General features: G+C 40.2%; 1 protein-coding gene and 1 pseudogene across 2 annotated transcripts in view; one reads left to right on the top strand and one right to left on the bottom strand.

The window, feature by feature from the left end:
• The window catches only part of ZC3H12B (zinc finger CCCH-type containing 12B), a 289,375-nt gene that overhangs the window by 235,194 nt on the left and 40,616 nt on the right, over positions 1-13,565 (bottom strand). The gene's annotated exons all lie outside the window — the stretch shown is intronic.
• LOC117015108 (extracellular sulfatase Sulf-2-like) lies at positions 880-3,438 on the top strand (annotated as a pseudogene).

The following is a 13,565-nucleotide window of genomic DNA, read 5'->3' as shown; positions in this document are numbered from 1 at the left end:
AATTTATGCCAAAAATGTTTATCAGTTTTATTTATAATGCAAAATAAAAATGACTTGCCTAAATGTCTAACAATAGGGAAGTTATTAAGTAAACAATAGTATAATTATTAAATTGGTTATTACACAGCCATCAAAAATGTTTACAAATAATTTTAATGACATGGAAGAAACTTTTAAATAAAAACAATGTTAATGAAAAACGGAGAATGAAATTGTTTATCAGCATGATCTAAAATAATGTAGAGCAATATGGAGAGAAGGAAAGAAATTCTCTGAAATGATAACTCTGGTTATCTCAGGCACTTGGGAGGAGTCACTGATGACTTATTGATTTTCTTATTTATATTTTTTGAAGTGTTCTTTTTTTTCAGTTCTTTTTTTAATGGATTATTGATATGTATTCTTTTTTTAAATTAAAGTTTATTGGGGTGACTTTAAGAGGGAAATTTATATCATTACAGATCTATCTCAAGAAACAAGAAAAATCCCAAATAAATAACCTCACATTACACCTTAAAGAACTAGAAAAAGAAGAACAAATGAAACCCAAGTTCAGAAAGAAGTTTTCTACCACAAATATGTTACTTTTATAATCAGAATAGAACTTTGTTTAAAGAACATCATTCCCAAGCTGGATCCTGTGGCTTCCAGAGGCAGAGCGCTGCCAGGACGCCAGTTCTCTGCTGCTGCCCTATTCTGGTCAGGACTTCAGGGCCAGAGCCATGAGCCCGGGGCAGCAGGGTCCGGACAGTTGGGCCACATGTCTCTCTCCAGCCAGAGATCCGTGAGCAGAGAGGGAAGAGGGCAAAGAAACAAATCCACAAGACATAACGTCAGACTTCTGCCTCCTGCCAGAAGCAAGGAATCAACAAAAACAAAATGGCACGTTCTGGTCTCCTGCTTTGCCTGCTGTCAGCAAATGTTCTCTCTCTGCTGGGTGGGAGTTCCTGTCGTAAAGGCAGGTGTCATAGAAACATCCACCAGAAACATCATCCACCCCAGAAACATCCACCCCAACATCATCCTGGTGCTGACGGATGAGAAGTTCATGGAGCTCGGTTTCATGCAGGTGATGAACAACATCAGGTGCATCACGGTGCAGGGCAGGGGGCCCTTCATCAATGCCTTGGTGACTAGGCCTATTAGTTGCCCCTTGTGCTCCACTCTCCTAACCGGGAAGTACATCCACAACCACAACACCTACACCAACAACAAGAATTGTTCCTTGCCCTCCTAGCAGGTACAGCATGAGAGCCACACCCCTGCCATGTACGTCAACAGCACCGGCTCCCAGACAGATTTCTTTGGGAAGTAACTGACTGAATACATTGGCTCTTATGTGCCACCAGGCATGATGGAGTCAGTCAGCCTCTTTAAAAACTCCTGCTTATAACTCCATGCTCTACTGAAACAGGGTGAAGGAGAAGCATGGCTTTGACTACTCCAAGGATTTCCGGTCCTCATCACCAATGACAGCGACATTTTCCCACACGTCCAAGATGTACCCGCATTGGCCAGCCCTAATGGTCATCAGCCAGGCAGTCCTACAAAGCCCCAGGATGTAGGCCTCGTACTTACGCCTTTTCCGCAAAGTGTTGCAGCACATCACTCGGAGCTACAACTATACGCACAACCCTGACAAGCACTGTATCATGCACTATACGCGGCCCATGAAACCCATCCATGGAATTCACCAACATGCTGCAGCTAAAGTGCCTGCAGACCCTCATGTCTGTGGATGACTCCACATGGAGACAATTTACAACATGCTGGTGGAGACAGGCGAGCTGGACAATACCTACATCATGTACACCGCTGACCACGGCTACCACATCGGCTAGTTCAGCCTGGTGAAGGGGAAGTCAATCCCTCCATGCCGTATGAGTTTAACATCAGGGTCTGGTTCTACTGAGGGGCCCCAACATGGAGGCTGGCTCGCTGAATCCCCATATTGTCCTCCACACTGACCTGGCCACCACCATCCTGGACATTGCAGGTCTGGACATCCCATTGGATATGAATGGGGAATCCATCTTCAAGCTGCTGGACACAGAGCAGCAGGTGAATCAATTTCACTTGCAAAAGAAGATAAGGCTCTGGTGGGACTCCTTCTTCGTGGAAAGAGTCAAACTGCTACACAATAGAGACAATGACAAGGTGGATGCCCAGGAGAACTTCCTACCCAAGTACCAGCATGTGAAAGACCTGTGCCAGCATGCCAAATACCAGACCGCGTGTGGGAAGCTGGGACAGAAGTGACAGTATGTGAAGGATACCATGGGGACACTGAAGCTGCACAAGTGCAAGTGCCTGGCCCAGCCTGGGGACAGAGCCCTGTCCAACCTGGTGCCCAAGTACTATGGGCAGGGCTGCAAGACCTGCACCTGTGATGGTGGGGACTACTGCCTGGACATCGGAAAAAGTTCTTCAAGAAGCACAAGGCCAGCTATTCCTGTAATCATTCCATCCACTCACTGGCCATCGAGATGGATGGTGAGGTATACCATGTAGATCTGGATGATGTGTCCCAGTTCCGCAACCTTACGAAGAAGCACTGACCAGGTCCCTGAGGACCAAGGACAGCAGTGACTTCAGTGGCACTGGAGGCTTTCTGAACTACTCAGCCTCCAACCCATTAAAGTCACACATCGGTGCTACATCTTAGAGAACAACACGGTCCACTGTAACTTGGACTTGTACAAGTCCCTGAAGGCCTGCAAAGAGCACAAGCTGCACATTGACCATGAAATCGAAACCCTGCAAAACAAAATTAAGAATCTGATGGAGGTCCAAGGTCACCCGAAGAAAAACCGGCTGGAAGAATGTAATTATCATAAAATCACCACACCCAGCACAAAGGGCAAATCAAGCATAAAGGCACCAGTCTGCATCCTTTCAGAAGGGGCTGCAAGAGAAGGACAAGGTGTGACTGTTGCAGGAGCAGAAGAGGAAACTTTGCAAGCGGCTCAAGCAACTGCAGAACAACACGTGCAGCATGTCAGACTTCACGTGCTTTACCCATGACAACCAGCACTGGCAGACTGCACCTCTCTGGATACTGGAGACCTTCTCTGTCTGCACCAGCACCAACAACATGCACTGGTGCATGAGGACAATAAAGGAGACCCACAATTTCCTCTTCTGTGAATTTGCAACTGGCTTTCTCGAGTACTTTGATTTCAATACAAACTGATACCAGTTGATCACTCAGTGAATACACTGGACAGGGAAGTCCTCAGACAGCTACACGTACAGTTCATGGAGCTGAGAAGTTGCAAGGGTTACAAGCAGTGTAACCCCTGCACCCAAACATGGACCTGTGACAAAGATGGAGGGAACTATGAGCAATACATGTAGTTTCAGCACTGAAAGTGCCCAGAAATAAAGACACTTTCTTCCAAATCACTGGGACAACTGTGAAAAGGCTGGGAAAGTTAAGCAGCACGAGATGTACCTACTAAAACAGAGGCATCATCTGACTGTACAGACAATGAGAAACCGGATATGATTTCAAGCATATGAAATCAACCTATGCTGTTGGCCAGGAGATCTGAGAGACACAGAACTTGATTTCAGTCAACATGGCAAATTCTCTGGAAGAGAACCACCAGGAGTAGTGATACCTCAGGTAGTCTATTTTTGCCCCTGCTTTTACTTTGGATTATACCTCACTAGCTGCACAAAATGCATTTTCATATCAAAAAGTCACCACTAACCCTCTCTGAGAGGCTCACAAGGGAAAAAGAACAAAGAGAAAGATTTCTTGGAAATTTCCCTCATGGGAGAAAAGTCATTGGATTTTTTTTTTTTAATCATAAGGAAAGAACCCTGTTTTAAATCCTCTTATCTTTTGGTTTGTCACAAAGAAGGAACTAAGTAGTAGGACAGAAGCAACTTACAGATGCTGGAAATGTTGCACAGAATTTGACAGGGAGTCAACAGCACAAAAGAAATGATACTTCTCTAGCACTATAACCCTGGCTGCCTCTGAAGGAACTAAATTCACTGTATATGCATGACTATTTATATGAAACCAGCATGGGAACTTTCAGGAGAATCTAACTAATAAGAAAACCCAATTTTCAAGACTGGTGGTATCAATAAATGCTCTGTGGCCAGTGTAAGAGGAAAAAAAATTAAAAACAAATATAATTCCCTTTAATTAAGGTGTTGCTATGTTCTCTATTTGTTTCTTATAAATTTTCCTCATCTCCTTCCCCAACAGAACTATAAGAAGCCTAAGGACAAATGGTATATGGTTTTTTAAACCATATCTGACAAAATTTGGCATAGGACTCTTGCTCAAATTTTTCTAGAAAGCTTCCTAATCCGGTGCTATAATGTTCCCTAAACATACTACAAGCACATAAATATTCATGCAGAGCTACTTTTAAGGGGGAAGATGTTGCTACCTCTTTCTCAGAGTTATATAAGCCAGACCAACAATGAGGAATCTCATAAAGCAATAGCGGTCAATAGCTAGTTTTTAACAAAGCAGGATGAATTTAATGTCCTAATGAAGTAAAATATATGCATGCATTTTAAGTTTCCCTACTAGTAAAAGGCACCTTATATTCTCTGTACACTTTTTTTAAAATCAGTGCATCACTTCCCACTTCCCCTGAATGTGATACAAGAAATCCATTGCACAATCCATTTCGATGGTGAAAAGCCAGGAAAGAAAAAGAAAAGGGAAAATACGAGTGTAAGCAAAAAATATGGTAAATGTTTAAATTAAAAAAAAAAAACGTTTATTACAGTAAAAGACACATTACCATTAATCCCCCTCAAAATACTCCCCCTCGCTTTAAACATACTTATCCCATCATTCTTGCTACTTTCTGAGGCATTTCTGGAAGTCCTCTTCCGTGAGTGTCTTTAGTTGCACTGTTGTGGCTGCCTCGATGTCCTGAATCGATTCAAAATGTTTTCCGTTAAGGTCATTTTGACTTTGGGGAAGAGCCAGAAGTCACACAGTGCCAGATCCGGTGAATAAAGTGGATAAGGGCACACTGTAATGTTTTCATTTGATCAAAATTGCTGAACCAGAAGCAACATGTGAAACGGAGCATTGTCATGATGGAGGATGAAGTAAAGACACTCACAAAAGAGGACTTCCAGAACTGCTTCAGAAAGTGGCAAGAACGATGGAATAAGTGTATTTGAAGCGAGGGGGAGTATTTTGAGGGGTATCAATGGCAACGTGTCTTTTACTGTAATATTTTTTAAAATTTAAATAGTCACCATATTTTGTGATCATACCTCATATGGAAGTTTAGTATTTAATAGTTTGTGGTACTTGTGATTAAATGATAAACTTCACTGTGCCTTTCCCCTCAAATTCTGCTAGGTCTAAGGAGGACTACACGGGATACTGGTAGGAGTTCCATGTGAATTGTTCTCCTCTCCCCTGTTATTCTTTCTCTCACAGTTTAGTTGAGGAAATAGATGACAGAAATGTATCCACTTGTTTCTAAGAGTAAAGAAGAAACTGAAATGAAAACTACAATTAATGGAAACACAGCCAAGGTATGGCATTTCTTGTGGGTAATAGTTTTCTACCTACATTTATGAAAAATGTAAGTATTATGCTACAAAATAAAATACTTTAGATATTTTATGTCCTTATGGATACATATTAAAACATACCATTTATTAAAATGTAAATAATTAATTAGGTTTTTAAAAATTAAATATCAAACTCCCACTAAATAAGTTGTAAATAATTAAATTTAATAAAAATAGGGAGGTATTACAGGGGAAATGCATTCTAGTACATTTTGTTTTAACAAAAAGAGTACTGGTTATAAAGTAATACAGTAATTTGTAGCTCAAACATAAGAATAAAGATGTTTTTCATATGTTGGTTATATAAAACATCATCTCTCTTTTTCATAATCTGTCTTTTAAAAAACAGATAAATTGATACTGGTTACATTTACTTTCACATAGTAATTTTCCAGTTTTGGTGGAAGTGTTTAGAAGTTTTTCATGAATCCTTTCCACTTTTCAGGTTACTTACTACTTTAGTTACCTACCTATAAAATATCAGAGGTAAAGGAAACTAGTTTCTCCTGATTTATATCACACATTTCTTAGAAGCAAATGTGCTAATTACATGAAACTTTATATGATTTGCTTAAATAATAATAGCTTCAAATGCAATAAGATACAATATTTACATTATAATAGTGGACTATGGGAGTTTATGGGGAAATATTTCTCAAAATGATAAAGGAAACAAATCTGAAGTATAACTAGTCATAGTTTATTTCTCTATTAAATATTTTCATGCTTGAAAAAATAACAAATGTGAGGAAACATTCAGAAGGTAGAAATCCTGGGCAGGGCAGATGCCTGAAGAGATGGGTACCAGCCAATCCAGAGAAACTCAGGGTTGGGGAAAATACCCATTGAGACTAAGATATTCTTCTCAATCTGCCTCTCAAGTTCCCAAATTGGGAAGCTGTGTGGAAGAAGGGACGAGTGTTCCCTTGGTGTTTAGGTAGCACTGAGGAAAGTTAAAGGTGAGATTTAATGAGCTTCATGGTCAGAAATAAAAGTAGAAAGCAAAAAACTTGCAGAGCTTTTAGCTACTATCTCAAAGTGAAGCAGGAACTGAAGAAGAGAGACCGTGGCTAAGAGAATTTTACTAGATTCTACGATTTTTGTAACATCATCCCCTAGACTGTGATCTGCTCAAGAGCTGTAATGTTCTTAAATAGGCTGTGATATTCAAAAGCTTATCCATCTTTATATCCCAAGAGCTAGTACAGCATCTAACATATTATAAACACTTAGTAACAAATAATTGCAAGAATAAACTGACTTATTTGTTTGTTTTAATTCTCTGTTCCCAAGAATAATTAGAATTAAACTTCAAAAAACTAACCAAAGAACAAATGGGACATCCAAGATGGTGGAGTAGATAAACACTGTGCCTGCTTCGTTCTGTGAACACATTAAAATTACAACTAGATTATAAAACAATCAACCAGGAGAACCATCTGAAGTCTGGCTGAACAGAGATTTTATAACTAAGGATATAAAGAAGCAGCCATGTCCAGACCGGTAGGAGGGGTGGCGACACGAAAATGGCTAATCCCAAACCTCTGTGTGGTGGTTGAGAACCTGGATGGATATCTTGGCCACAGAGGATCCAGCCGGAGGAGTGAAGGATGGCAGCCCCATACCAGCCTCCCCAGCCCAGAGTACTGGTGCCAGAAAGAGGAGCCCCCACAACATATGGCTGTGAAAAACAGTGAGGATTCCAACCATCCAGGTGGATGGAAGGTTATGGGAAACCCAGGCATCCTCTTAAAGGGCCCGCCCACAGACTCACTCGCTCGCATTCATCCTGGGCTCCAACAAAGGGACAGTGACTTGAGAGGTGTCGGAGGCATACGGGGGTCAGACTGAGCTGTGTGGCTTCAGGGCAGGGCTGGAGGACAGTCATCCTTTTCCCTGTGAGGGGTCCTGCTCCTATGCAGCCAGAAGGCAGGCGCCATCTTTCCCATGTTGAGTCCTCCCCCCACAGGCCAAATCTGAATCTGATTGGCCTGGTGAGCTCCACTGCTGCTGACTCACTGGGAACCCACCCTACACAACTCCCCCAATGCCAGAGGCATTTTCTCAGGAGCAGCCAGCCCCACCCACATTGTACACTTTCTTGCAAAATTATCGGAGTGGGCCAGTTCCAGGTGGGTGGTAACTGGCCTCAGTGTGCCCTGCGACTTTTGCTGAGTAGCTCCAGGTTCAACACTGGCACCAAACCAGAGTCTACACTAACCGGTGACCACAACTCTTCCCACTCTACTGACTCCCTGAGGTCCTGACTCAACCAAATTCACGTACCACACGAGGCTTTATCAGTGGCTGAAACTTAAGGGAGCCAGCGGGAGGCAGCAGACTTTGGGGTGTCCTGGCTTTTTGCAGAGATACCCAAGGCCCAGCATTAGTGGTAGCCATCTTTGAATTGCAGTGTGTCTTCTCCTATGTGACTCCAAATTTAGCACAGGCAACGAACAAATATGGATAGCTTTATAGCTCCTACCAGATAGTCCCCAGGTGGTCACAGGCAGTGGGTGACCTGGACCTGCACTGAAGCCCCACCCAAGAGTCCCCAGAACCAACATACTTGGAGGTGGGCTTCAGACCACAGCAGAGCACCATCCAATTAGCCCTACAAGTGGCACACACAAAGGGCGGTCTCAACAGGTACCAGAGCCTGCTGTGGAGAATCCCACTCAGTGGGGTAAGCCCCCACCACAGCATCCCATAAGCTGTGGACGTGGCCAAACCCCACAGCAAATCAGCCTGAGGGCCAATCCTACCCACGGACATGCCAATAGCAATCAAGGCTCAACTATAAAAGGAGGGCACACACAAGGAAGACATCTGGAGCACTCAGAGTGGGTGACCAGAGAGACTGTGCCAGGGCCCCATAGGGCACCTACTACATAAAGCCACCCGGCCAAGACTTGGAGACAGCAGATCTACCTAATTCATAGAAATAAACACAGATAGAGAACATTATGTTAAGTGAAATAAGTCAGACAGAGAAAGATAAGTACCATATGATCTCACTTATTTGCGGAATCTAAAGAAAAGAATAAGTGAATGAACTAATCAGAAACAGTTTTGGAGACAAAGAGGAAAAACTGAGGGTTGCTAGATGGGCGGGAGGGGTGGGGGGTGGGGGGGAGGGTGAGGGGATTGGAGGGCAGTCGGTGACCACAGGATGGCCACGGGGTTTGAAAATTAATCTGGGGAACGTAATTTAGTGGTTACCAGAGGGAAAGGGGGTTGGGGGGTGGGAGATGAGGGTAAGGGGGATCAAATATATGGTGACGGAAGGGGAACTGACTCTGGGTGGTGAACACACAGTGTAATTTATGGATGATGTGATACAGAATTGCACACCTGAAATCTATGTAATTTTACTAACAATTGTCATCCCAATAAATTTAAAAAATAAAATTAAAAAAAAGAAATAAACACAGAGAGGCAGCCAAAATGAGAACACAAAGAAATATGTCCCAAGTGAAAGAACAGGAGAAAATTCCAGAAAAAGAACTAAACAAAATGGAGGCAAACAACCTACCAGAGAGAGTTCAAAACAGTGGTTATAAGGATGCTCAAGGAACTTAGTGAGAATTTTAATAAAGACATAGCAAGCATAAAGAGGACATAGAAACCATTGTTTTAAAAAATGACAGTCATAAGTGAAGAAGACAATAACTGAAATGCAGACTGCACTAGAAGTAATCACCAGCAGACTACAAAAAGCAGAAAATCGAATCAGCAATTTGGAAGACAAGGTAACAGAAAACACCCAAACAGAACAGCAAATAGGAAAAAGAATTGGAAAAAAAAAAAAAAGAGGATAGTTTAAGAGACATCTGGGACAACATCAACAGTAACAACATTCGCATCATAGGGGTACCAGAAGGAGAAGAGACAAAGCAAGAGATTGAGAACCTACTTGAAGAAATAATGACTGAAAACTTCTCTCACTTGGCAAGGAAAATAGATATACAAGTAGAGAAAGAGCAGAGAGTCCCAAACAGATGAACCTAAACAGGCCCACACCAAGACACATTATAATGAAAATGGCAAAAGTTAAAGACCAGGAGAGAATCCTAAAAGCAGAAAGAGAAAGGCAACTAGTAACTTATCAGGGAGCCCCTATAAGATTGTCAGTTCATTTCTCAATACAAACTTCGCAGGCCAGAAGGGATTGACACAAAATATTCAACAGGATGAAAACCAAGGACCTACAACCAAGGACCTACAACCAAGGGTACTCTTCCCAGCATGGCTATCATTTAAAATTGAAGGACAGATAAAGAGCTTCCCAGACAAGAAAAAGCTAAAGGAGTTCATCACCAGGGACTTCTAAAGATGGAAAAAAAAAGATCAAAATTATGAATAATAAAATGGCAATAGTTACATAACTATCAACAATTACTTTCAATGTAAATGGATTAAATGTTCCAATCAAAAGACATACCATGTTTCCCTGAAAATAAGACCTAGCCATACAATCAGCTATAATGAATCTTTTGGAGCAAAAATTAATATAAGACCCAGTCTTATTTTACTATAATATAAAAACGGGTCTTATGTAACATAATATAAGACCAAGTCTTATATTAAGTTTTGCTCCAAAAGACACATTAGAGCTGATTGTCCGGCTAGGTCTTATTTTCAGGAAAGCTGAATGGATAAGAAAACAAAACCCTTACATATGTTGTCTACAAAAGATTTACTGCAGATTGAAAGATACATACAGAAAGTAAAGGGACAGGAAAAATTATTTCATGAAAATGAAAATGAAAAAAAAAAAAAAACAGAACTGGAGTAGCAATACTTATACCAGACAAAATAGACTTTAAAACAAAGGCTACAATCGCTCTCCTCGGTATCTACCCCAAAAATCTGAAAACACTTATCCATAAAGACATATGTACTTCAATGTTCACTGCAGCTTTATTTATGGTGGCCAAGACAGGTAAACAACCAAAATGGCCTTCGATAGATGAATGGATGAAGTAGTTGTGGTATATATGAACAATGCAATACTATTCGGCCATAAGAAAAGATGAAATAGTACCATTTGCGACAACATGGATGGATCTTGAGATTATAATGCTAAGCACAATAAATCAGAGAGAAAAAGTAGAGAACCATATGAGTTCACTGATATGTGGTATATAAAACTGAAAACAACAAAAGAACAAGACAAACAAACGAAGAAACAAAAACTCATAGACATAGACAAGAATTTAGTGGTTACCAGAGGGTAAGAGGGGTGGGGGGTGGGAGATGAGGGTAAGTGGGATCAAATATATGGTGATGGAAGGAGAACTGACTCTGGGTGGTGAACACACAATGTAATTTATAGATGATGTGATACAGAATTGCACACCTGAAATCTATGTAATTTTAATAACAATTGTCACCCCAATATATTTTTAAAAAAAAGATTACCATAAAAATTTTAAAAAAAGGAAAAAAAAGAAAATACAATTAAAAAAAAAAAAAGAACGAGGAAAAGAAGAACAAGTGACACCCAAGGTCAGCAGAAGAAAGGAAATAACAAAAATCAGAGCAGAACTAAATGAAATAGAGAACAAAAAGACAATAGAAAAAACTAATGTGACAAAGAGCTGGTTCTTTCAAAACATTAACAAAATTGACAAACCCTTGGCTAGACTCACTAAGATAAAAAGAGAGAAGACACTAATTAACAAAATCAGAAATGAAAAAGGGGAAGTTATCACGAACACCACAGAAATACAAAGGGCCATCCAAGAACACTATGAAGGACTATATGCCACCAAATTCAACAACCTAGAAGAAATGGAGAAGTTCTTAGAAACATATAGCCTTCCAAGGCTGAACCATGAAGAACTGGAAAATCTAAACAGACCGATCACCAGTAATGAAATTGAATCAGTCATCCAAAAACTTCCCAAAAGCAAAAGCCCAGAACGAGATGGCTTCACTAGTGAATTCTATCAAACCTTCAAAGGGGATCTAATACCAATCCTGCTCAAACTCTTCCAAAAAAAATTGAAGAAGACACAGTACTCCCTAACGCATTTTATGAGGCCAAAATTATCCTAATACCAAAACCAGGTAAGGACAACACAAACAAAGAAAACTACAGACCAATATCTCTGATGAATACACATGCAAAAATGCTAAACAAAATTGTAGAAAATAGAATACAATAATGCATTAAAAAGATTATTCACCACGACCAAGTGGGGTTCATCCCCGGGTCACAAGGATGGTTCAACATCCGCAAATCCATCAATGTGATACATCACATAAACAAAATAAAGGACAAAAATCATATGATTATATCAATTGATGTAGAAAAAGCATTTGACAATATACAACATCCATTTATGATTAAAACACTTAATAAAATAGGTATAGAAGGAAAATACCTTAACATAATAAAGGCCATATATGACAAGCCCTCAGCTAATCTCATAATTAATGGTGAAAAACTGAGGCCCTTTGCTCTACGTTCAGGAACAAGACAGGGCTGTCCCCTTCACGTCTGCTTTTCAACATAGTGTTGGAAGTCCTTGCCAGAGCAATCAGGCAAGAGAAAGAATGAAAAGGCATCCACATTGCGAATGAAGAAGTTAAATTATCACTCTTTGCAGATGACATGATGCTATACATAGAAAACCCTAAAGACTCCACCAAAAAGCTATTAGAAACAATCAACAAATACAGTCAAGTTGCTGGCTACAAAATCAACGTACAAAAGTCCATTACATTCCTATATACTAACAATGAAATCTCAGAAAAAGAAATACCAAACACAATTCCTTTTGCAATTGCAGCAAAAAGAATAAAATACCTAGGAATCAACTTAACCAAGGATGTGAAGGATCTATATGCTGAAAACTATAAGACATTTTTGAAAGAAATTGAAGAAGACACAAAGAAATGGAAAGACATTCCGTGCTCATGGATTGGAAGAATCAACATAGTTAAAATGGCCATATTTCCCAAAGCAATATACAGATTTAATGCAATCCCCATCAAAATCCCAATGGCATTTTTTAAAGAAATAAAACAAAAATCATCAGATTTGTTTGGAACCACAAACGACCCCGAATAGCCAAAGCAATTTTAAGAAAAATGAACAATACTGGAGGTATCACACTCCCTGACTTTAGCTTGTACTACGGGGCTACAATACTCAAAACAGCATGGTATTGGCAGAAAAACAGACACATAGACCAATGGAATAGAATTGAGAACCCAGAAATAAAACCACATAAATATGGACAGATAATTTTTGACAAAGAAGCTAAAAACATACAGCGGAGGAAAGACAGCCTCTCCAATAAATGGTGCTGGGAGAATTGGAAAGCCATGTGGAAAAGAATGAAACTGGACTGCTATCTGTCACCATGTACCAAAATTAATTCAAAATGGATCAAAGACTTAAGCATAAGACCTGACACAATAAACTGCAAAGAAGAAAACATAGGTACTAAACTTATGGACCTTGGGTTCAGAGAGCATTTTATGAATTTGACTCCAAAGGCAATGGAAGTGAAAGCTAAAATAATCGAATGGGACTATATGAAACTTAAAAGATTCTACACAGCAAAAGAAACCATTGACAAAATAAAGAGGCAACCAACTGAATGGGAAAAGATTTTTGCAAATAGTGCCTCCGATAAGGGGATAATATCCAAAATATACAAGGAACTCATGAAACTCAACAACAAAAAAACAAACAACCCAATTGAAACATGGGCAGAGGACCTGAAGAGACATTTCTCCAAAGAGGACAGACAAATGGCAAATACACATATGAAAAAATGCTCAACATCACTAAGCATCAGAGAAATGCAAATAAAAACCACAATGAGATATCACCTCACCCCCGTCAGAATGGCTAACATCAACAAGACAAACAGTAACAAGTGTTGGAGAGGCTGTGGAGAAAAAGGAACACTCATACACTGTTGGTGGGAATGCAGACTGGTACAGCCGTTATGGAAGGCAGTGTGGAGGTTCCTAAA

This window comes from Rhinolophus ferrumequinum, chromosome X (assembly GCF_004115265.2).
Source record: "Rhinolophus ferrumequinum isolate MPI-CBG mRhiFer1 chromosome X, mRhiFer1_v1.p, whole genome shotgun sequence".
In the NCBI taxonomy this organism is placed as follows: Eukaryota; Metazoa; Chordata; class Mammalia; order Chiroptera; family Rhinolophidae; genus Rhinolophus; species Rhinolophus ferrumequinum.
Note: the sequence above shows the minus strand (reverse complement) of the source record. Positions and strands in the feature narration are given on the sequence as shown.